At 35.1% G+C, this 23,624-nt stretch overlaps 1 long non-coding RNA gene across 1 annotated transcript; it reads right to left on the bottom strand.

Annotated features, from left to right (window-relative positions):
• Window positions 1-330: 330 nt before the first annotated feature.
• LOC149199818 (uncharacterized) lies at window positions 331-944 on the bottom strand. The gene is made up of 2 exons (XR_016253795.1): window positions 782-944; window positions 331-474 (listed from the first exon to the last, which is right to left on the bottom strand). It is a non-coding gene; the product is annotated as an uncharacterized LOC149199818 (long non-coding RNA).
• Between the last annotated feature and the right edge of the window lie 22,680 nt (window positions 945-23,624).

Here is a 23,624-nt window from a genome sequence, read left to right as displayed (position 1 = left end):
TAACAAGATAATAAATAATAATTATTAAAAAATTAATATAATTTAAACGATAATTAATATATATTACAACAATAATATATTTAAAATAAATATTTAAAAATTCATATTTTCCCCTAACCAAAATTAAATTTAGAAAATAATAAATATTAACCATTTACCCTTTAAAAAATTTATATAAATGTGATATATAATATAAATTTGATATGCTATTATATATTTTTGTTATAATAAATTTTAATATGAAAAAAATTATAATAACTATAATAATAACAAGGGAAGCTGCGACGCAGCGAGTCCCTGCGTCAAGTTGAGCCTGCCTGAAAATTCGGAATAAACGTTTACCCAGTTGCTGGAACATCCGAAGTAGGAACAACAGGTCTTACCATAGTCATTGTGTGAAAATACTCTTAGAGAACTCTTGCTTGGCATGTCCCACAATCTCACTGTCTTGTCCATCGATGATGAAAGTAAATACTGCCCACAACCATATTCAGGAGCTTAGCCACATGCTCAAAAAAAAAACTCTTGCTCAGGGACTATCTTTCAATGTTTTCTTTCATCTAATCACACAAAAAAAAACAATGATAATTGTACCCATAAAAGTTTAATCAAATTTTGTGCTAGAAAATCATATGTACATCCACACAGTCATCTAAATGATTTAAGTAGGCCTAAATGACTCCATATTCCAGAGCCAATGTTTGGAGCCTGATGAAATTCCATTGGCTCAACCCCTTGTTTGCCATGGGATACAAGAAGACTTTAGAGGTTGATGACGTACCAAATGTTGCAGGCAAGGATACTGCTGAAGAGTCATATCGAGGACTTGAAACCAACTGGTGCTGCCAAAAGGTCGAGACAAATATACAGAACCCATCAATGCTAAAGGCCATTCTGTCATCTGTTTGGAAGGGAATGATAATCAATGCTTTGTTTGCAGCCATATTTAGCTGTGCAACATATATAGGTCCATATCTGATAAACTTGTTCGTAGAGTACTTGGGAGGAACAGAGCATTTTTCCTATGAAGGCTATGTGCTGGCCTCTGTTTTCTTTGGTGCAAAGACCAATGTCCCCAATAGTCATGTTAAACTGTACATTGCACCTTGCTAACAAACAAATGGGGATAATTGCACCAAAGATAATTTTCTCAAACTTCAGCTGCATAATCACTCGTGTACTGAATTCTCTGATACTTCTTTGACAGATGGAGTTTTGATAAGTTGGCTATAATTGCCCTTTTCTTTGAAGAGCTGAGCATGGTGATGTTTTCAATAAAGCCTGCCCTCAATTGCAATATAGTTCGAGGGACTGATAACACAACCACCATGCATACACTTGAAGCATGCCTTGTGGTATCCCACACCTTCCACAGAAACCTGCAATACAAAAGAGCATGTCCAACCAGACAGTTTATTAATCCTGAGTTGAGATTTTACAGTCAGAAACTCCTTTGTTGACCATTTGACAAAAAACCCATAACTATGAACATAATGAAGACATGTTGACGACTGAACCAAAAGTGTCTTTCTCTATGCTTCAAGCAGGAAATACTTTTGAGATTCAGTATCATCTTTACTTTAACTTAATACCAGGCAAGGTTGCCCAATCTAATCCTAAAGGTGGACAAGGTAACATTGAAAAATAATGACCTTTTCAATGGGATAAACTGTATTTCCACAAGCAAGGCATTTCTCTTGTGTGCCAGAAAACAAAGCAGAGACCCTGTTGGGTGTCTTAATCTGCACATACCAGAAGTTATTTATAAATGGAAACAGTTAATGCAGAGCAGGAAACAACCTTCTGAATTAAAGCAATCCGATTTTGAGACTACCTAAAAATCTGATTTTGTGACTATCTAGATTTACATCTAATCATAAAGATGCTCTTGCAGATTTCAATAACCAAATGTAGAACCCTTTACACTTGTAAGGGGACAGCCAAGCAAATGTTGTTGATAATAGGTTCTGCCCTCAAAATAAAATTGCAATTATAATGACGGGACCATAAAGCGATATTGTCTAAGAACAGAACAATAACATGATTATAAGTTATACATGTATATTTGAATAGAAATATGTACCAACTCTGAATGTCTTTTACAACATTCTTTATGCTGATAAAAACAGTACAGCATCTCCATGCCTGTCTACATAGTCACAACCTTGTAACTTCTCACTGTAAGCTGACAAGAGATGTATTATACTTTGATACCTACATGATCATAAGTTATTGCAGGTTAAGAGCTTGCCAAGAGATATAGAGTAATACTGTACCTCACCATCATTCAACTTCTCATTTTTCACAGCTTTGGGAGTTCCTACAAGAAGTTGAGGAAATATTAGATCAATGGCAAATTCTCTCATTAGGCTAGGCAGAGGACCCTCACTCCAGACATGAAATAAATAAATTTTAGCCAAATGCATTTAGGCAAACATAAACCTCTACTTACCTTCAAAACTTTTGTCAAGACTTCCAGTCCTCTTAAAGAGCTGATCGAAGTGAGGTTTGCAGTACAGCACCCCTTCAAAAGAAGAATAGTTGCTGAGCTGATAAACCACAAATGATGAGTTAGTATAATGATTGAGGGATATACTTAAGCACGTGGAAAGAAATTGAAAATACATATTTGCGGTCTCGTCATGAGGGAAAGAACCAATACCAAAGAAAGTAAAAAAAAGCTCAGCCAAACCATTTCAACTATTGTTTATGCTATGTTGCATCTGCAACTACCAATTGGCAGTGGCACATATAGCCATGAACTACCAGATCAAACCCACTACTGTATTTCCAAAAGAAAGGCATTTCTCTTGTGTGCCAGAAAACAAAGCAGAGACCCTGTTGGGTGTTAATGCAGAGCAGGAAACAACCTTCTGAATTAAAGAAATCCGATTTTGAGACTACCTAAAAATCTGATTTTGTGACTATCTAGATTTACATCTAATCATAAAGATGCTCTTGCAGATTTCATTACTGCGCTTCACACTTTCAATAACCAAATGTAGAACCCTTTACACTTGTAAGGGGACAGCCAAGCAAATGTTGTTGATAATAGGTTCTGCCCTCAAAATAAAATTGCAATTATAATGACGGGACCATAAAGCGATATTGTCTAAGAACAGAACAATAACATGATTATAAGTTATACATGTATATTTGAATAGAAATATGTACCAACTCTGAATGTCTTTTACAACATTCTTTATGCTGATAAAAACAGTACAGCATCTCCATGCCTGTCTACATAGTCACAACCTTGTAACTTCTCACTGTAAGCTGACAAGAGATGTATTATACTTTGATACCTACATGATCATAAGTTATTGCAGGTTAAGAGCTTGCCGAGAGATATAGAGTAATACTGTACCTCACCATCATTCAACTTCTCATTTTTCACAGCTTTGGGAGTTCCTACAAGAAGTTGAGGAAATATTAGATCAATGGCAAATTCTCTCATTAGGCTAGGCAGAGGACCCTCACTCCAGACATGAAATAAATAAATTTTAGCCAAATGCATTTAGGCAAACATAAACCTCTACTTACCTTCAAAACTTTTGTCAAGACTTCCAGTCCTCTTAAAGAGCTGATCGAAGTGAGGTTTGCAGTACAGCACCCCTTCAAAAGAAGAATAGTTGCTGAGCTGATAAACCGCAAATGATGAGTTAGTATAATGATTGAGGGATATACTTGAGCACCTGGAAAGAAATTGAAAATACATATTTGCGGTCTCGTCGTGAGGGAAAGAACCAATACCAAAGAAAGTAAAAAAAAGCTCAGCCAAACCATTTCAACTATTGTTTATGCTATGTTGCATCTGCAACTGATACAGCAATCGGAGCCCTGTAACTACCAATTGGCAGTGGCACATATAGCCATGAACTACCAGATCAAAACCACTCCTACAGAGCTAAAGAAGAAATATTTTATGCCCGATGAAGACCATGGATTTAGATGAATTGCAAATTCCCTTGATCTTATGAGAGACGAGTAAACCAAAGATATCAGACAGAGTCCAGGCCATAGAGTTAACCCGTGGTTTGAGCAGCATTCAAATTTCATGTATACCCTAAAATGCATCCATATTTCTTCACATGGTGGTTTTAAATACACTACATCTGAACAATGTTCTCAGCACTGTTAAAGGCTAGCAAACCCTTTTCCTGCTTTATGTTCACCCCAGAATTGGAAAATACCTCAAAATGATCAATGGTTACCATGCTACTTTCTGAAAATACAAGCAATGGGGGATAATGACACCGCAGAGCATATGCTAGACCCAGAAAAAGACTGAACCCATGAGGACGGGCAAAGGCCACCACATGCGAATACGGTTTTAGGAGGCAGCTTATCTCCCAAAAAACATGGTCGAACCATTGAGGGCACCGGTTGGGATTCCAGATTTTTTTCAAAAATTAAAATGCTGAACATACATAATCTAAATCATACTAATCTTAATAACTTGCAAAGATTTAATCAGTTAGTTGCAGTTACATAAAGGGACAGATAGTTAATCCGCTTCGAAACACAAAGACCCATTACTGAAAATTAGAGAATTAGCGACACCCACCAACCAGATTATAGATGAAAATGCCATATCTAAACAAAGACCCAGAACCAAAGTTTGGTGCCAATTACCTTGATCTCTCGAAAAGGAATGAGACAGAGGCGAAGAGTGAATCAATGGGGCAGAACCCTGGTAAGCTCTCAACTGTACCAGCTCTCAACTAAGAAACGACAATGCAACATGAAATTTCAAATTTAAATAAAAATAAGAAAACCAATCGATGTCAATAAAAATAAAAATGAAAGTCGAAACTTTTATCCACCTTATGGGCCCTACGTGACGGCCATGTGCCTAACACCTCTCTCCCTAGCATACACATGCAAGCTCTACAGCAGGCCACCTAAGGTTGCATCAGGTTAACAGCTGTGATCAGGGAAATTGAAACCTGAAACCCGAGCAACAAGATTGAAACTATTGTAACCTCTGTAATCAGGCTAACATCTGTGATCAGGGATATTGAAACCTGAAACGCGGGCCTCTGTAGCTGACGTGAGGCAGAACAGTGATGAAAAGGAAGGGAATTGTGGCTCCTATGTCAGCAGATCCTGAGCAAAGAAGGAGCTAAAGGATAAGCAAACGAAGACTGCATCTGTGATCAGGGATATTGAAACCTGAAACGCGAGCAGTTGTAAAAGCCCTCACAGGTTCGGGCCTCTGTAGCTGACGTGAGGCAGAACAGTGAAGAAAAGGAAGGGAATTGTGGCTCCTATGTCAGCAGATCCTGAGCAAAGAAGGAGCTAAAGGATAAGCAAACGAAGACTGATCAAATGCGGTAAGAAAGAAAGCTCTAATCACTTCATTCACAGGCCCTTCACTTCCAGGTACAGGGGGAATAATAAAAAAAGAAATCTAAGAAGCTTTCCGAGTAGGGGGATTTGGGCTCGAGGAAGGAAGAAAGGAGAAACCTTATTCTTGTTTCTGCTGTTCCCGACGCCCCTCTCTTCCAATAGTTATTGTACCTGCCACGCTTCTTCTTCTCATGGTTCTCGATCGATAACGCCATGCTTTTGGTCTTGGTCTGGTTTCCGCCACGCGTCTTTGGAAGAAGAAAATACAAAAAATAACAAGTTTCCGTCTAGAATGCAGAAAATGAAGGCCAATGTGACAGCAAATTCTATCCATCCAGGCATTGTAAGGACCAGAATTACTAGAGACCGCGACGGACTTCTCACAGGTAACAGTAGTATGTTTAAATGTTTATTCCTTGTAAAAAAATTGTAAATTTGAGCGGTTATGGAAAACGTAGCTCAAGATTAAGGTTACCTCGAGTCTCAACGCAAGCTCTTTTGTGTGTAGAATATTTGCCAGTTTAGATTGAGCATATGCGCGCTTTCGGAGCTGTCTGATGCAGCGACTTCTGGTTCTGCTCGTCCCAGTCCTGCTACTGATAAACAGGAATACAGCTGCGCTGCATCATCGACCTGTAACACATGCAAAGACAGAAAAGGAAGCAGATCAAGCAAAAGCAAGGAAGCAGAAGAACCACCGGTTGCAAGGAAGCAGAAGAACCACCGGTTTCTTGTGCAACGTTAGAAGCAGATACTTCATTGCAGTCTGCAAAGTATTTTCCTGATATGGCTTTCAAATTCGGATGAACTGCAACATAGCAGGTTGTAGATGCCGCCTGTTACAGATATTGATTTATGTAGCACAAACGAGAGACGCAGTAGATTTCACAAGGATCTGTGCAGAAGCTGTGGAGTACTGGATGGGCTTCATAGCTGTGGCCACGGACGAAGATGAACAGAACAGTTTCAATATGAACAGAACAGTTTCAATATTAGTTTGCCACCTGTATCCCATGCATAACCATGGCACTTGTTTTATTTTTTGTATATCTATGAGATCACGAATTAATGTTAACATTAAAACAACCCGTTGACGGTTAGCCGGAATGCAGCAGGCGTGTAAAACGAATTTAAGCTATGGTCGGGCCTCTTCCGCCTCGGGAAGAGGCCAAATAAGATGGCAAAAGTTAAGTTAGAAACAAAACTTTGGTTATCCGGCACAGCGCGTTAATCCAGCGTTTGAAAACTTTGTAATAACCAGCGTATAACAGAGATGGCAGGGGTGAAGTAATGCTAAGTAGGGGTCATATCGATTACTATAGTCCCTGCCGGATGCCAGATGGCAGGGACTAATAAGCATTTGAGTAAAATAAATTAGTGTAATGTCCTTCAATATGATATTAAATCATAGGATACTTAATAAAAGTTATTTTTATTATTTAGTAAAATTGATGGATATATATTTATTCAGTGGAAATTCTAGCGATAAGAAAATTTAATATTTTTTATTAATATAAATTTTTAAATTTAATTTTTGAATTTAAACTATTAAAATATAAATTAAAAAAATTAATTAAATTAGTATAAATTGTTTTAATTCTATTTTTATTTATCTTTTATTTAAGGAAGATAAAATATTTTAATATATATATATATATATATATATATATATATATATATATATATATATATATATATATATATATATATATATATATATATATATATATATATATATATATATTTTTCATAATTTATTTTTAATTAGAAAAAAAAATTATTTAAGATTTAATTTTTCTCTATAAAATATATAAAGTTCGAATATTCAAATTATAGATGTTGAGAGTGTTTGGGAGATCTCTATAAAGAAAAATTAGCTCTATATTGAAATCCTAAATATTGAGTTGTATGTGGCCCTTTAACCACTCTTCCCAAGGTTGGTGTGAATGGAGGGAGAAGAGCTCTTTCATATAGTTGAATAACGGTAACCTATAACTAGGTTGAAAATCCTTAGGAATTAATCCCTCATGTTGCAGGCCAAAACCATAAGGTAGAACATTTAAATGGTTTGTTGCCCAATTCCCCACCAAGGAAAAAAATGTGAGGCAACTGCCTCCCTAATGCAGTAATAGATGCAATGTTTGAAGTACAATCTATCCATATCAGGAAATACATATAATATATGCCACATCACACCCTCAATTGTAAATTCTTGGGAATTCAACTCTTGTAGAAACAACTCTCTTACTATATCTGACTAAAATGGAAACCTGAGGGGAAAATTAAATGTGAAACGGATGCCAAAGGTTTTTCACTCTAATATTTGCAGCCATTGAAGATAAAATGTTTGTCTTTGAAAATGGCTCATACTTATTCAACTCCACTCAACTCTACCTTTGCTTCTCGATGAAGAGTTTTGTTCCTAATAAAGAATGTATCGCCACAACTCTAGAATGGATCAAAATGTACTCATTTATTTAGGAATTCTTGGATGAGGAAACCCTTGCTCGCATCAACAAATCCATTGGACATTTTGTAAAATAATTAGACCCAATAAAGAAATCCAAGTATATATACTATTCTTATATTTGTGTTTATATGAATATCTAAGAGCCACTCATAAAGTCCATTGATATTTATTATCATGATGAACTCTACAAACAAACCCAATATTATGAGCACATTCCCTTTCGATATTGGAGATGCCATGTTTAGAACGTTAACCCTAATCCTATGATCACCTCATACGAGGGAATCTTTACCAAGGGAGGTGGTAAACAAAAGGGGCCCAAAGAAGACCCACCACCCCCTCAACCCAATCACGTTACGAAGCAACCTCCCATAAAGACCTATTTTGACCCCCTCTCCAATCTAGAAAACCAAGATTGTCCTATGACCATACCATCCCTTAAAATTAAAATTAAAATACCAGAGTCTCCCTAAACACATTCTTGGAACACTAATTCAAGATGTTAGATCAAGCATATTTAAACTATCGCAAGTTTTCCTCCAATTCATCCTTAAGGAGAGTCAACACTGGAACATTGGGAGTCCAATACCAATCAATAAAGGAAACAAAAAAATCCCATAGGGAACAAAGGAAAAGAGGAAGGAGAGGTAACCAACATATTTTTGAAGAATGAGGAGTCATGTTGGTCAACTCATGGTGAATCAAAGCGATCACGAAGGTTTATCCCTCTATCTATACACCCCTAACATGAAGATCATCTCTTAGAATATCATGCGCCTCAAATGAAAAGGCAAACAAAGGCTCCTCAAAGAAAAGTGGTTCTCTGAAATTCCCACCTTAATGATGCCTGAAGAAATAAATTCTTTAGGTGATTTAATTAATAACATAACTAAGAAATGGGGTAGAGATTGCAAAATGATAACTCTCGATGCCTAGGGGCTATCGTGTAGACTTGAAATTATAAAGAATGCGTAGGAGGTTCTCATCCCGAACATTCTTTCTTCATATAGAACACTTGCTATCCAATTTCAACTTGTTGGCTTTGCTGAAACATGTCACCTATCAATTATTTTATGAACCTTCCCTACCAAAGAATAAACCTCATTTTCTTAGATCTATCACTAGCACCCTTAATATTCTATCTCCATCCTTTTGGCTTTTAGAGAATGAATTCAACATGATAAAACCATGGCATAAAAAAAGAGGGGGTATAAAAAGACTTTATGTTGATTACATTCAGTTTTAGGATACATCGGTCACCTCCCAAATAGCTGATTTGGACACTACGAATGACACCTTTACTTAGAATAACTGGAGAGGAGGTTCCAAATAACTGGTTGCCAAACTAGACAAGTTCCTAGTATCAAAATCTATAATGAACTAGGACAACTTTCTAGAAGCATCTATTCTCCGCATCCATGACTTTGGCCATTGGCCTATATGTCTAAATATTGATATTAAAACATTTCTCAGAAATAGGCCCTTCATATTGGGAAATTATAGTTTCATTTTCCTAGTATTCAAGTGAACATAAAGGTATGGTGGAACAAACATGCAACTCTAGAAGGTACCTGAATGTACACACTACAATAAAATATTAAAATACATCAATTGGAAAATCAAAGGATGGAATAAATATAAATTTAGCAACATTAGAGGAAAAACATAAAATGGAAAAGAAAATGGAAATAATTCTAAAGGAATCTAGCCTTCATGGTATACCAGAGACATTAATTAAATAATAATTGGCTACTCTAAACCATCTTCAGGAACACTGAAAGAAAGAACTACTTTGGCAACAAAAATCAAGAAATCAATGGGTAAGAGAAGGGAAAAAAATATAACATTCTTCCAGAATTCCATGTTGCAACATCACCATAATTATTACATCTACTCTTTCAAAAATCATGAAGGAGTTAAGCTACAAGAGTATAAAGATATAACTGAAGACCTCAATGGATACTATTAATATCTTCTAAAAGGACCACTTACCAATAATAAATAAGATATATAGAAAATCACAAAACATATTCCTTCATTGGTAACACAGGAATGAAATGAGGTTGTACATAGAGAAATATCCTTTGAAAAAGTGGAAGGAAATATTAGAGCAATGCACGATAACAAAGCTCCTAGCCTAGATGGTTCCACTGTAGAATTCTTCCAAAAATTTTGGCCCACTATAAGCCACAATGTTTGGCAAGCCCTGGAAGAATCTCAATAGACAAATTCCATCTTATAGGCCATAGAAGCTACCTTCCTCACTTTCACACCTAAAGAGGACAAGGTGGAACGTATTAGTCATTAACAACTTGTTGACCTCTGCAATGCCACATATAACATCATTACCAAAACAATAGCCAATTGACTCAAACCACTACCTCCAAATATCGCCTCATTAGAGTAAATTGTATACGTTGAAGGTCACCAAATCCTAAATTTCATCATGGTCACCCATGAAACCATCCACTTCGTGAAGCTCTCAAAAAAACAGGTATGTTGCTAAAACATGAGTACTTAGAGGCCTTCAAGAAGCTCAATTGGTGGTACCTTTCCAACATCCTTGTAGCCTTTGGATTGTATCAACGATTGGATCAACTAGACCAAAAACCTATTATCGTCAACATTTTTTATCAATCATGGTAAATAGCTCCCTTACCATCCCATTTAAATCCTCGAGAGGCATAAGATAGGGAGACCCTCTCACACCTTTCCTTTTAATTTAAATGGAAAAAGGGCTAGGAAGAGCTCTGAAAGTAATAACAATAGAGAACAAAATCATAGGACTTCATTTATTTGGATCAAACCTTGCCTTAACCCACTAATAATTTTTTGGCGATACAATGGATATGAGTACTCCCACCATCCAAGAGGCAAGGAACTTCATGCACATTTAGGATGACTTCACTCAAGTTTCAATTATGGAAATCAACAAAATTAAGCCTCAAGTTTTTGTTTTCAATACTTCATCCCCTTTTTAGATACATATAGTAAAATCATTGGTTTCTAAATCATCTAACTCCCCTCTAAAATGGAATGCATCTAATCCAACAACATTGTTTTTGGGGTGTAAAGGACGTATGCTTTGATATGTTCTATGAGGACTTGTGGCAATGACTCCCTAAACTATGGGATCAATAATAACTCAAAAAAGTCTACAGATAAATCAAATTTTGGTCTCACTAACAATTAAGGGCTACTTGACAGATCTAGGCATGAGTGAATATTGGGGACAATGGCTACTGAAATAAGATTGGCAACCGAAGCTAAAAGGGGAAGAATTGGACTCAGTTCAAGGGTAACCTCAAACAAAGGCTTATCCCATTATTCTCCTACGCAGATAGACTACGAAGGGGACACAACTCAAAGGGATCCTTTACCATTCGAGAAGCTTACCACCTAGTTGCAGGGAATCAAGAACTACAAAGATATACAATCTAGATGCACATTGGGAAGCATAACACCTAGCCAATAACATCCTTCTTTGTATAGCTCTGAGTGCAAAACCAAACGTGGAGATGGGACAATATTAAAAAAGTGCAACCATCAAGGTCCTTCCAAATGCACTCTCTATCTCTTCCACTCTAAAATCCTCAGCATCTATTCAATAGTTACGCATATCTAATGGTCTCTAGCTTCGATCAGAAAATTTCTTCAATTGTTCAAATTAGGATTTGCTAAGCATTCCAAAAACTATTCCTTAATGGTGGAGCCAAGATTTTCCAATCCTATTGTTAACTGCACCTACAAACTCTTCCCCAACTTCCTGTTATGTTTTTCGGACAGATTGTTTGATGTCCAATGCATAGGATGCCCCTCTCACAAACTCACATGGCATCTTATATTAACTCTGCTAGTGTCTTCATGACATCCAAAATATTTGTTGGGGATCTCTATTATGGCTTCCTTGGTATGCATTCACATTCTACTCTATCACCCTCGTCAATATTTTTTCCTCCATTCATTAGGGATTTGAATGGTATTTCCCCCTTTGTGTGTTCCTTCTAACTTATTTATTCTTTCCTTTCCATCTAGAATTTTCAAAACTTTTTGTTAGAAATACATCCCCTTTTACCATTGTTACTTCTTTGTTTGACTTTGTGAAGGGACTACAATTTTTTTCTTGGTTGCAATCAATTCATATTTTCGATTTGGGGTTACTCAATCATATGCGCCTCTTCCTTCCTATGCCAACAATGACTTATTAGTAGGATTGATATCGTGAAGGTGGTGGTGTTCGTGGTATTCTAGAGGCTTACAAGCTTAGTCACGTTGAATTTTTTAATGCATTATTTCCATGCCCTCACTCCCCCTTAGATTCAGTCAAAGCTCAATGAAGTGGAAGAAGATACTCTTTAGGACAAACATGGAATTTCATACTCGAATATTTTGGAATGTCTCTCTCCGTGCATCCTTGACAAAGGAAACACCAAATGTATGCAAAACCACTAGTTGTACACTATTGAACTATATTTGCAATTGAAAAATCTCTTTGGAAACGTTTTTGTGGATATTAGGGATGTTGAAGACCATGTTTTAATCAAGTTGGATCAATTGAAATTGTTGTTGATGGATGTTGAAGGTCGTTTGGTTTTCGTTGAGCTTGGCCCACTTCCATGCCCAATAGGGGCATCACTTTGCAAGGACATAGATCATCTCACCAACATTGACACCTCCTTATCCTCATGATTCTCAAGTTACAAGCATTTTCTGCTTTTCTCATGCTATCAATAACTTTGGTCAATTTTTTTTGTTATATTCTCAATTAGTTTACCAACTTGAAGAATATCTCTAAATCTTTATAACGTGTTGCTTACTCAATTTTTTTCTTTTCAATTTTATAATGAGTAATCAGTGATTTTATATATGGTTTAGTTTCCTTTATACTAAACTAAAAACAAATAACATCTCATATATTTCTATATTCAAGCTTCTGTGATCCATAATGAAATTATGTCTCTACATTGCTCTCTATTTAAGCCTGTGTCATGGTCTACCTCTTCACCTGGTGCTGATGATGAACCACAGTTATTGGTTCGAAATGCATCAGCCAAAAATTTCTCTTATGCGATTTCTACCAAAAGACTTTGCTTAATCTCATATATTATATATATGTATATAATTTTAGAAATTGAAGTATATATATATATATATATATATATATATATATATATATATATAGACTAATTTTTAAAATTATATAAACATGCAATTTATTATACAAAGTCCCCACCAAAATTCATACAATGTTCAAATACATCACACAATCTTTGAGGAGGGAAAAAAACTAAAGCACTAAATCAACGTTACTTTTATATTTTAAACACATTTTAATAAATTTAATATTTAATACAAATTGATGATAAAATTTAATCGCTGAATTGAGCCTTCTATGATCCATATCAAATTTATGAGAAATTTTTCGGCCTAAATCACATGAAATTTCATTTGTCCACCCGTTTAGAACCAACGAGTTTGGTTCATCGTCATCACAAGTTGAAGAAGAAAAACTAGCTTTTGAGCAGGACCTCCAACGACTAAATTTGTTGACCCAGTAACAGCTATATGGACTAACAGCTAAATTTGACCGGGAAATGGATAGAAATTAATAATTTCAAATATTTATATACACTTAACTATTAAAATTACATTATTAATATTTTAAACTAGTAAGCTTGATTAATTTTTCATTTCACGTTAAGTTAACCATTCAGATGTGACACAAAATGGTCTGTTTGATTACAGTGCTTACGTATTCCAAAAGCTACGGTTTCTATGATTGGTATGAAAGATGACAGTGTAAACATAATATGTAACCTGGAATTGGATCTGATTTTGATATCCATGATCGACTGTAAAAGTTTATTGGGTCAAATAGTCAATACCGTAATCGATTTTGATATTTTGGCTAGTTTCATATTGTTTGTTCCAATATAATGTTGGTCAATGAACCCAAAGAATTTCTCACGTAAAAAATGTTTTAAATAAATAAATAAAATCCTATAGAAACGTAAGCCTTGTAATAATTTCTCATCTTTAAATATCCGACGCGGACAACCGTGAAAGCGAGTAAACCCTTACTGGATTGGCATTGTGTTTAGTGTCAAAGATACCCTATTACGTTCCAGGCAGGTTTACCTATATAGAAATCTATGTTGCAGGCAGGTTTACCATGGTTAGGATTTACGTACTGTTGATTTGGTTCGGTTGTACGGAGAAAGCAAGTTGAGCATCAATTGAGTTTTAGCGTTTTAAAGTCTTTATGCTCGACGTCCGAATGTTGTCAATGTCTGTCAAAATGGATGACGAGGAAGACAGGAAACCCAAGTGGTCGTTGTGCTCGCTATTTCAGTTTAGTGGTCCTTCGAATCATTTGAATCATGGAATGTGAAAATGGAGGATGAGGAAGCCAGGAAATACAAGTGGTTATATAATTCAAAGGTCTTTGCGGCCTTTCAGTTTAGTGGTCCTTCGAATCTTTTGAATCATCGGCTGTGACTAACCCATCGGGAACTCCAAGAGACATCTGCAGCGACAAGGAAGAATGACTGTGACAACCACGGTCGAGAACTCCTGGCCGTCTAACATCAAATCTCTAACCTTGAATTAATTAAACTTAATACCTCAGGTACATTCGAATTAAGTATAATTTGTTCCTGGATGTAATACCTCTCCATTCAAATTTATAAGGAAAAGTCATCGCTTCTTGTTTGAGACCAGAGGGATCATGAGATCCACTATTTCAAGTAGGCTATTTTCCCGTTCGTATACTTCATTATTTAAGTACAGATAGATGTTGGAATGGTCATATTTATAATATAATTTTAAATTAAAACACTATAAATTTATTTCAAATTTATTTCAAAATCCAATTTGACAAAATATAAGTCAGAACTTAAATCTTATCTATTTGGTTAATATTTTGTCTATTTGGTCAATAGTTTGTGTTTCTTAAAGTTAAGGAAATAGGTTAATAGTTCAAAACATAGAAGTATTTAGTAAGAGTGAAAGTCTGTCCTTTAAAAACCATCAACTAAATATTTCCTTGTAATTTGTTCTTTTTTCTAATAACAATAATAAGTTAACCTACATTAGAGAATAACAACCAATAATAACTGTTTCTACTATTGTTTTAACAACTAAATTATAATGATAATAATTTTTCTCATTAAAATAATAATAATAATAAATAATTTAATAGTACTACTATTTTATATGGCTATATACTTATTATGATTTATTATTATAATAATTTCTAATAATATTTAATTTAATTTATTTATTTTATTAATATTATATAAAAATAATTAATACATTTGAATTTGAATTTAAAATATAAATAATATAATAAAAAATAAATTTTAAAATTTCATTATTTAACTTATTCGTCGTATTTTTTTATACTTATGGCATTGGTTTGTCTAGCTTAAGATTGGTGCGATAAGGTGAATTGTTTATGTAAAGTATTAAATTATATTAATCACTATGATCATGTCTAAATGTTTCTGTATTGAAAAATTAGACATTTTTGTTGTTGTTTTTGAAAAAAAATTGAAATGTTTTTTATAATTATATATTGATAATTAAAGATTAAAATTGCTTTATAGAATTAAAAAAAAGGATGTGAAAAATTATTTTAAAAAGGAGGCAAATGATGATGTAAAATTTGATACAAGTGTAGGTGCAAAAAGTAGATGCAATAGAAGATGCAAAAATAGGTGAAAGAAAATTAGGTGTTAAACTTGATGCAAAATTTGGAACAAAACCTTATCTAAAGGATGACACAAAATGTGGCATAAAACATGGTGTAAAACACGGTGCAAAATCTATTGTGATACCTAGTGCTAAACTTGTTGTAAGACTTGGTGCAAAACATGGTACAAATTTTGCATCAATTTTTGCACCATATTTGACAAATGGATATAAATAGCACCAAGAATGGGCTCTAGACACACAAAAGGAAGAAAACGGGGATGTTAATGATAGGGTTTTGTTGTAGTGATTGCATACTTTTTCTCCATTTCCTCTAACAACCATTCAAACAAAATCTCTTCCTACTCATACATGGTTCCCTTCAACAACAATCTACGAATATTCTCTAGCTAATATTTCTTTTAGCATCCTACTCCCATTTCCTTGCACTTCATAAATCTACATTTCAACTATATACTCATTCTCCTTGTGAAACATGAAATACCCTTCTACAAATTTCTTTTTTATCCTCCTAATCATTTCTTCACCTTTTATCCTTCCTCGTCTTGTCACACCCCATTGTCTTTTGTTCATCTTCTCCTAAGATTTTAAGGCAAGTTGATGTATCTCTTATTGAAAATTTTATGTTCTCTAACGTAACATTCACTTACTACAAAACTTCTTTATGTTGTAATATTAGATAAGAAATTGTAGATAAAACATAAATAAAATACATAATAGAAAACAACCAAGAATAAAATGTGACATGACGAATTTATGTCCAATGGCTAGGGAAAAACCCACAAGGGGAAAACGCAACCAAAATCTTCTTCTATTATAAATCAATTTTTCAATAGAGATACATAGTATAACGAGAGATGTAGAGAACTGGTAAGTTCGCCCAAATATGAACAAGTTGCAGCATGAATATCACTAGTTGCAACAAAAAATACACACATTGAATCAACCTTCCCTTCATCTGAATTAACACTGAAATAGTGAAGCACTAAATCAAACTTGGATCACCAATCTCTACTCTTACTCTCCAAGTCTCATTCTCACAATCTTCTCCCACTCTCTCTCAAGTTCGAATTCTTCTTTCACAATGCACAAGTAGTGAGGGGAGAAAGAATGGAGAACATACATATAGGAGGAGCAACAAATCCATGTCATAAAGGTGGAGTAACTTGGATGCGAAGAGGAGAGTAACTCATGCCCATTTAGGAAATGTAACTCATGTAATTAAGGAGGTATGCATGCATTTGTAACTTATGTTTTTAAGAGAAAGTGTAACATATGCATTAAAGAGTGCATAAGAGGTATCATTTATGACATGTTTTTATTTAATTGTAAGAGAGCGTAAGAGAATCTTTTTTAACATGCTTTAATGTGTGTAAGAGAGCGTAAGAGTAATATTCCATGTCAATAATGAGATTTTAGGAGAACTTTATTGAGAACCATGATTGAGTGTCATGAAATTGCTTTTAATAATAATAATAATATCATAAAGAGGATAATAATAATATTGATGATAAAATATTAAGTAAGGATTGAACTATTAAGATTGATTAATGATAAGGAGTGATTTCTCATCAACAATACTTGATTACAAAATTATGCAACGTGATTTACTATCTTTAGGATTTCTATTTTTAGATATTCATCCCTGAGTTGTCAATTTTCAACACACCCTCTCTCCTAGGGGGGAACTTCTTTCTGCAACAAAGATCTCTAATTTCTCGCCTCATCTATGTTCATCATTGCTCTATATCATCCAGAACAATGGTGTCTCCATCTAATCAAGAAGAGTCATCATAGGGAAGATTCATCCATCACCCTATATTCACTTGGGGGAATTGCTACTTGCCAATATATGACAAGGATCCCGCACAACTAAGTCTCACCTCTGCGTGGGTGATCCACTGCTCAACATATGATAAGGATATTGCACAAACAAGTCTCATATATGCTTCGAGGGATCCACATGTCAACACATGATAAGGATATTGCATATCCAAGGCTCATCATTGCTTGCGTGGGTCCACTTATCAACATATGACAAGGATATCACACATCCAAGTCATATATTTGATTGGTGGGATCTAATTTTCAACATATGAAAGGGATCTCACATATATAGGGCTCATCACTACTTGGGGGATTCAATTGTCAACACATGACAAGGATCTCACACATCCAACTCATATCATGGCATATCCTAATTTGAAGTTGCATGTAAATGTGCCTTTTTTTCTGTCAGAAAAGTTACCAGCCCAATCGGCATAAAAGTACTCGTGTAGCTTTACACCTCTGACAGTATATAACAATCCAATATTTATGGTCCCATGCAGGTATCTTAGGACATGCTTTGTAGAAATTCAGTGTGCATGAGATGGATTAATCATATACTAGCTCAGAGTATTGACAGAAAAACATATGTTTGGTCTAGTGTTCACTAAGAACATCAGTACTCGTGTCAGTTGTCGATACTTAGAAGAATTAGCCAAATAATGCCCTTAGCTTCACCAGAAAACATATTTTACCTAAGAAAGTAAAATCTCATCAAGTCTCTGCCATACTTCTAGGCTCATAAGTTATTGCATAAAATGAAGATCTTTCATTTCAAACTTAGAAGCTAACTCCTTCTTACACTGGATGATAAGAGGTTGTCCACCTGTCAAGAATAAGTCACCAACATATAATACCAAAATCAAAATCTTGACTTGGAATATTTTGGAGTCAATATTTGAATGAACATTGCTTCTATTAAAACGAAGTTTCATCAAGAAGAGATCAATGTAGGCATACCAATATCTTGAGACTTGCTTCAATATATAGAGATATTTCTTCAGTCTACACACATGAGTTTTCGTGTCATGTTTTTCTTTTTATTTTCAAAACCTTGTGGTTGCTCCAAAAATACTTTTTACCTAAGGAAGTCATGTAGAAAAGTAGTTGTCACATCCAATTGGTGAAGTGTCAATCCCTGGCTAGTGGCTTAGATCCACAACAGATCTAAGCAATGACATAAAGAAACAACATAAGACTTCAAAATACTTATTTTTTAATGCTGATAGAAGAAAGTTGTTAACTCTCTCTTGATTCCGCCTCTATAAGTTACTAGTGTCTATCAGTCATATGTCATTGGCAAAAGAAATGTATCTTCTTGAACACCACTTGGAAAACTCCATCATGATCCACTCTAATCTTAGGTATTTCGAAAATGATCTTTCTCACATGAGGAACTGTTTTATAATGAAGATGAGTGAACTTTCGGTGCCACATTTTTCATTGATGATTACTTATCATGAAGCATGGATAAGTCTTCCATTTCTTTTATAAATACATTCAAATTTTGATCCCAGAGAGAAGACTTGTAATAATAATTATACATATTGACTTCATTGCCTACAACGATATTAGTTATAATTCATCTCTGATTGCTACAAAATAGGTGAGTTTAGAAAACTATAATTCCATCTTTTGCAAAAGTCATGAAACTTACCTACAACCACTATTGTTAGTAAACTCTAATATCAAAATTACCAAAACCCATAAGATTATGACATTTCTCATATAGTGTGAGAGAGTCAAAATCCTATTATCTTTAACATTCAATTTCTATCAATAATTCTTTCATAATCTTTTGTGCATTATACTTATTTTCAAGACAACACTTTCTTGCACATGCATAAATAGAAGTAAAACTACTCTTTACTTTTGCAGGCATCAATAAGTACCAAAACCACAATTATTAAACACATGCAACACTTTAATTGCTATATGCAAAATTACTATCATATCTTGGGTTCCTTGAAATTTTTGAAGAACGTTAGAAGTAAAATTTTAGCAGTAAATTTCCACAATAAAATTGCAGTAATAAAATTCAACAGTAAAATTTATGTAGTAAAATTCTAGTAATAAGATTTCAGTAGTAAAATCTCAGCAGTAAAATTTCAACATTAAAATTCAGCAGTAAAACTCAGGAATAAAATTTCGAATAAATTTTAACAATAAGATTTCAATAGTAAAATATAGAAGCAAAATTTCAAGAGTAAAATTTGAACAATAAGTCAAACAAATTTCAGCAACAAGTGATATTTCAATTGGAAATAGAATGAGAAACAAATGATATTTCAACAGAGAATAGAAGGAATAACAAGTGATATTTCAACATAAAATAGAAGGACGACAACTCTTATCTTCTTGGGCTTGTCTTCACAAAATGTCTGATACCATGTTGAAATTCCAATTTTCTATGTTGTAACAATCACTAATTACAAGACTTCTTTATGTTGTAATATTAGATAAGCAAATGTAGATAGAACATAAATCAAATACACAATAGAAGGCAACCAAGAACATAATGAGACATGGAGAATTTAGGTCCAATGACCAAGGAAGAACCCACAAGGGGAAAGCCCAACCAAACTTTTCTTCTATGACAAATCAATTGCTTCATAGAGATACAAAGTACAATGAGAGATAAAGAGAATGAGTAAGCTAACTGAAATCTGAAAAAGTTGTAGTATGAAATTCTAATGTTCTATCTTATCTTGACTCTTATCTTCTTGGGCTTGTCTTCATCAAACCTCTGATACCGTGTTGAAATTCTAATGTTCTATGTTGTAACAAACACTTATTATAAAACTTCTTTCTGTTGTGATATTAGATAATTAATTATAGATAGAACATAAATCAAATACACAATAGAAGACAACCAAGAACAAAATGAGACACAGAGAATTTAAGTCCAATGACCGGGGAAAAACCCAAAAGGGGAAAACCCAACCAAGTTATTCTTCTATTAGAAATCAATTGCTCCATAGAGATACAAAGTACAATGAGAGATAAAGAGAATGACTACGTTGATCCAGATGGATATTGTTGGCCACCCGCCTATTCCACTTGGACCCCCACCATTGTTTCTTTTAGTTTTTCAATTTCCTTATTTCTAGCAAAATTTACTATTTTTTCCAATTTTTCGAGTCCTCACCTTTCGGAGCTGTTTTGAGACCCTAAACAACATTTTTTAGGGAAACGAGGAACAACATGGATCTTAGACCAATGTTGGTCATTCAAAAGTTGTTCGTGTCAAACAGAGATCGTATGCCAAAGTTACGACCCGGGGAAGTTGATGTACCAATTTACCCAAACGAGGCCCATAGTTTAGTGCTTCATCTCCTAGGGTTAGGTTTTTGGATGTTTAGACCTTTTGTTGGGTTGTGTTATATTTTTTCCATGACTAGCCACCATAGTTAACCGAGGGGTTAGAGGGGGGGCAGACCCCCCCCCCTTCGTTGCATCGATTACACAACAGGGGCGGGGAACCCCCTGTCTAGGGGGTTTGAGGGGGATGGGTAACTCCCCTCTATGGGGTCTGAGGCAATGGCCCAAGGAAAAAAAAAAATTGGACCCTATATTAGGTGGGGCAAACCTACCTATGGTTTTGTGCATGGTTTTTGCACATGGTTTTGGGCGCGATGGTTTTCGGTCCATGGTATTGGATGCTTTGACATGTATATATATGTATTGTAGCGTTGAAAGGAAAATAATGAAAAATCAATCCAGTAGTCCTCATTTTGGGATCCAGGGGAAAATCTCTGTGTATATGTGTTTTATGTGTTATGCTCTCGAATTGTTTATTTTTAGTTCTTAAAATTCGTATGTAGGTAATTTATGTATGGAGTTAAAACCTATATTTGGTACAAGAGTTGTTTTGGTTTCAAGGGGATGTCTTTGTTGCTGAAGGGTTTCGCTTGAGCCTGTGGTAGACCCTATTCAATTGGAGATCTGCGGGATCTATTATGGTGGTGAAAGAAGACAGCGAGCAATGGAAAGATAGAGATCGAGAAATTTAATGGTCAGAGTTTTGAGTTATGGAAAGTCAAGACGAAGGATTTTCTAGTAGATAAGGATCAGTGGATTGTCATAGATATGAGTACTAAACCAATGGGAGTGTCTAATGAAGAATGAAATAATTTGGATCGGAAGGCTAAGAGCACAATACGATTGTGTGTCTTAGATTCAGTATTGTTGAATTTATCAAAGGAATCTATGGCTAAGGCTTTGTGGGTCAAGTTAGGGACTTAGTACCAATCTAAGTCTCTGGTGAATAAATTGTTTCTATAGAAAAAGTTGTATAACCTGAGGATGAAAGATGGAGACTCAGTGATAGAGCATCTGAATGCATTTAATACTGTGGTAAGTTAGTTTGTTGTGTTCTGTACCAGATTTGTGGGATATTCTAGTTATTGCAATAGGTAGCAGTGCAACTGCCTTGCAGTTTGATGAAATAGTGTCATCCTTTCTGACAGAGGAGATGAGACAGAAAAATATGGAGATCCAGAATGGTGATGCCTTGTCTGTACAAGGACGATCCTAGAACAGAAATAAGAATAAGTCATCAAGTGGGAGATCTAAATCTAGAGGGAGATATAAATATCTAGGAAAACTTGTAAAGGTGTGTCGGAAATGCGGAAAGGAAGGGCACTACAAAAGGGACTGTAAATTTAAATCTTCCGACAAAGGAAAGGGATCTGATGATTCTCCTTCTGCAGAGGTGAAAACCACCTCAGATGAAGATGAGGATGTATACTTGGCTTCGTCAAGTACACCTGTAGATCATGAGGCATGGTTGATTGACTCAGGTGCATCCTTTCACTTCACCCCCCATAGAGAGTGGTTCTACGAGTATGAGAAATATGATGGTTGTGATGTCTTCTTAGGGGATGATAGGAAGGCTAGAATCATTGATCGCGAAAAAGTAAAGTTGAAGTTGCAAGGTTGAAGGGTTAGAACATTTCTCGTTGTTGTGCATATTCCTGCATTGGCTACAAATCTTATTTCTATAAGAAAGCTCAATGATGCAGGTGTAAAAATAATGTTTGAGAAAGATACCTGCAAGATGGTTTGGGGAGCATTGGTATTGATGTGGGGAGTTTGGATTGGAACTTTGTACAAGCTGCAAGGTAGCACTGTTATCGATGGGTGAAATAGTTCTGTGGTTCTTGAAAGTGGAGTAGAAAATCTAGTGGTCTCTGGAGAAAAGAACATGTTGTGGCATTAAAGGCATGGACAGATTTGGGAGAAGGGCCTTCAAATATTTCATGTTAAAGGTATGGTAGAAGGTATGACTAATAGCTCTATGGATTTTGATTTCTGTGAAAATTGTGTATATGGGAAGAAGAATCGAGTGAGTTTTCCCTCTGGTGGTAAGAGGGCAAAACAGATATTAGAGCTTGTGCACAGTGATGTGTTTGGAACTTTGAAGGTTCCATCACTGGGTAAGTATGTGTACTATGTATCATTTATAGATGACGTCTCAAGGAATACATGGATATATTTCCTCAAGAAGAAATCTGAAGTCTTTGACAAGTTTAAAGAATTTAAGGCTCTTGTAGAAAATGAGACAGAGAAGAAGGTAAAGGTGCTTAGGACAGATAACGGTGGAGAGTTTTGCAGCAATGAATTTGAGGAATTCTGTAAGATGTGTGGTATAGCATGATAGAAGACTACTCCATACACACCTAAGCAAAATGGAGTTGCAGAAGAATGAACAAGACATTGATGGAAAGGGAAATAAGCATGTTCAATGGTGCTAGGTTAGGACAGGAATTATAGGCAGAGGCAATGGAGATAGCATGTTACCTGGTCAATAGATCACCTTCATCAGTGTTGTAGGATAAGACTCCACAAGTGGTATGGACTGGTAAGAAACCCTCTCTTTCACATCTGAGGGTATTTAGATGTGATGCATATGTAAATGTTCCAAAGGAGAAAATAACAAAGTTGGATAGTAAATTTGAAAAGTGCATCTTTATTGGGTATAAGGATGGTTTAAAGGATTATAAGCTTTGGAACCCAGTAACAAGGAAGGTTGTGTATAGCCGAGATGTGGTGTTCAGAGAGGTGAAAAATGTTATAAACATGAATTCCCATCAAAGGAAATTGAGAAGATAGAGTTTGAGCTAAAGGAGGAAGAATCATACTCTACATCAGAAGAGGAATCAAAAGATGAAGAGCCACAAACTCTCATTGTGAGAAGATAAGTTTGAGAAAGAAGGCAGCCAGAAAGGTATAGTCCATCTACTTCTGTTCAATTTTTTTT

This window comes from Pinus tabuliformis, chromosome 2_1 (assembly GCF_031772625.1).
Source record: "Pinus tabuliformis cultivar Carrire ecotype Pingquan chromosome 2_1, CPIR1, whole genome shotgun sequence".
Taxonomy (NCBI): domain Eukaryota; kingdom Viridiplantae; phylum Streptophyta; class Pinopsida; order Pinales; family Pinaceae; genus Pinus; species Pinus tabuliformis.
Note: the sequence above shows the minus strand (reverse complement) of the source record. Positions and strands in the feature narration are given on the sequence as shown.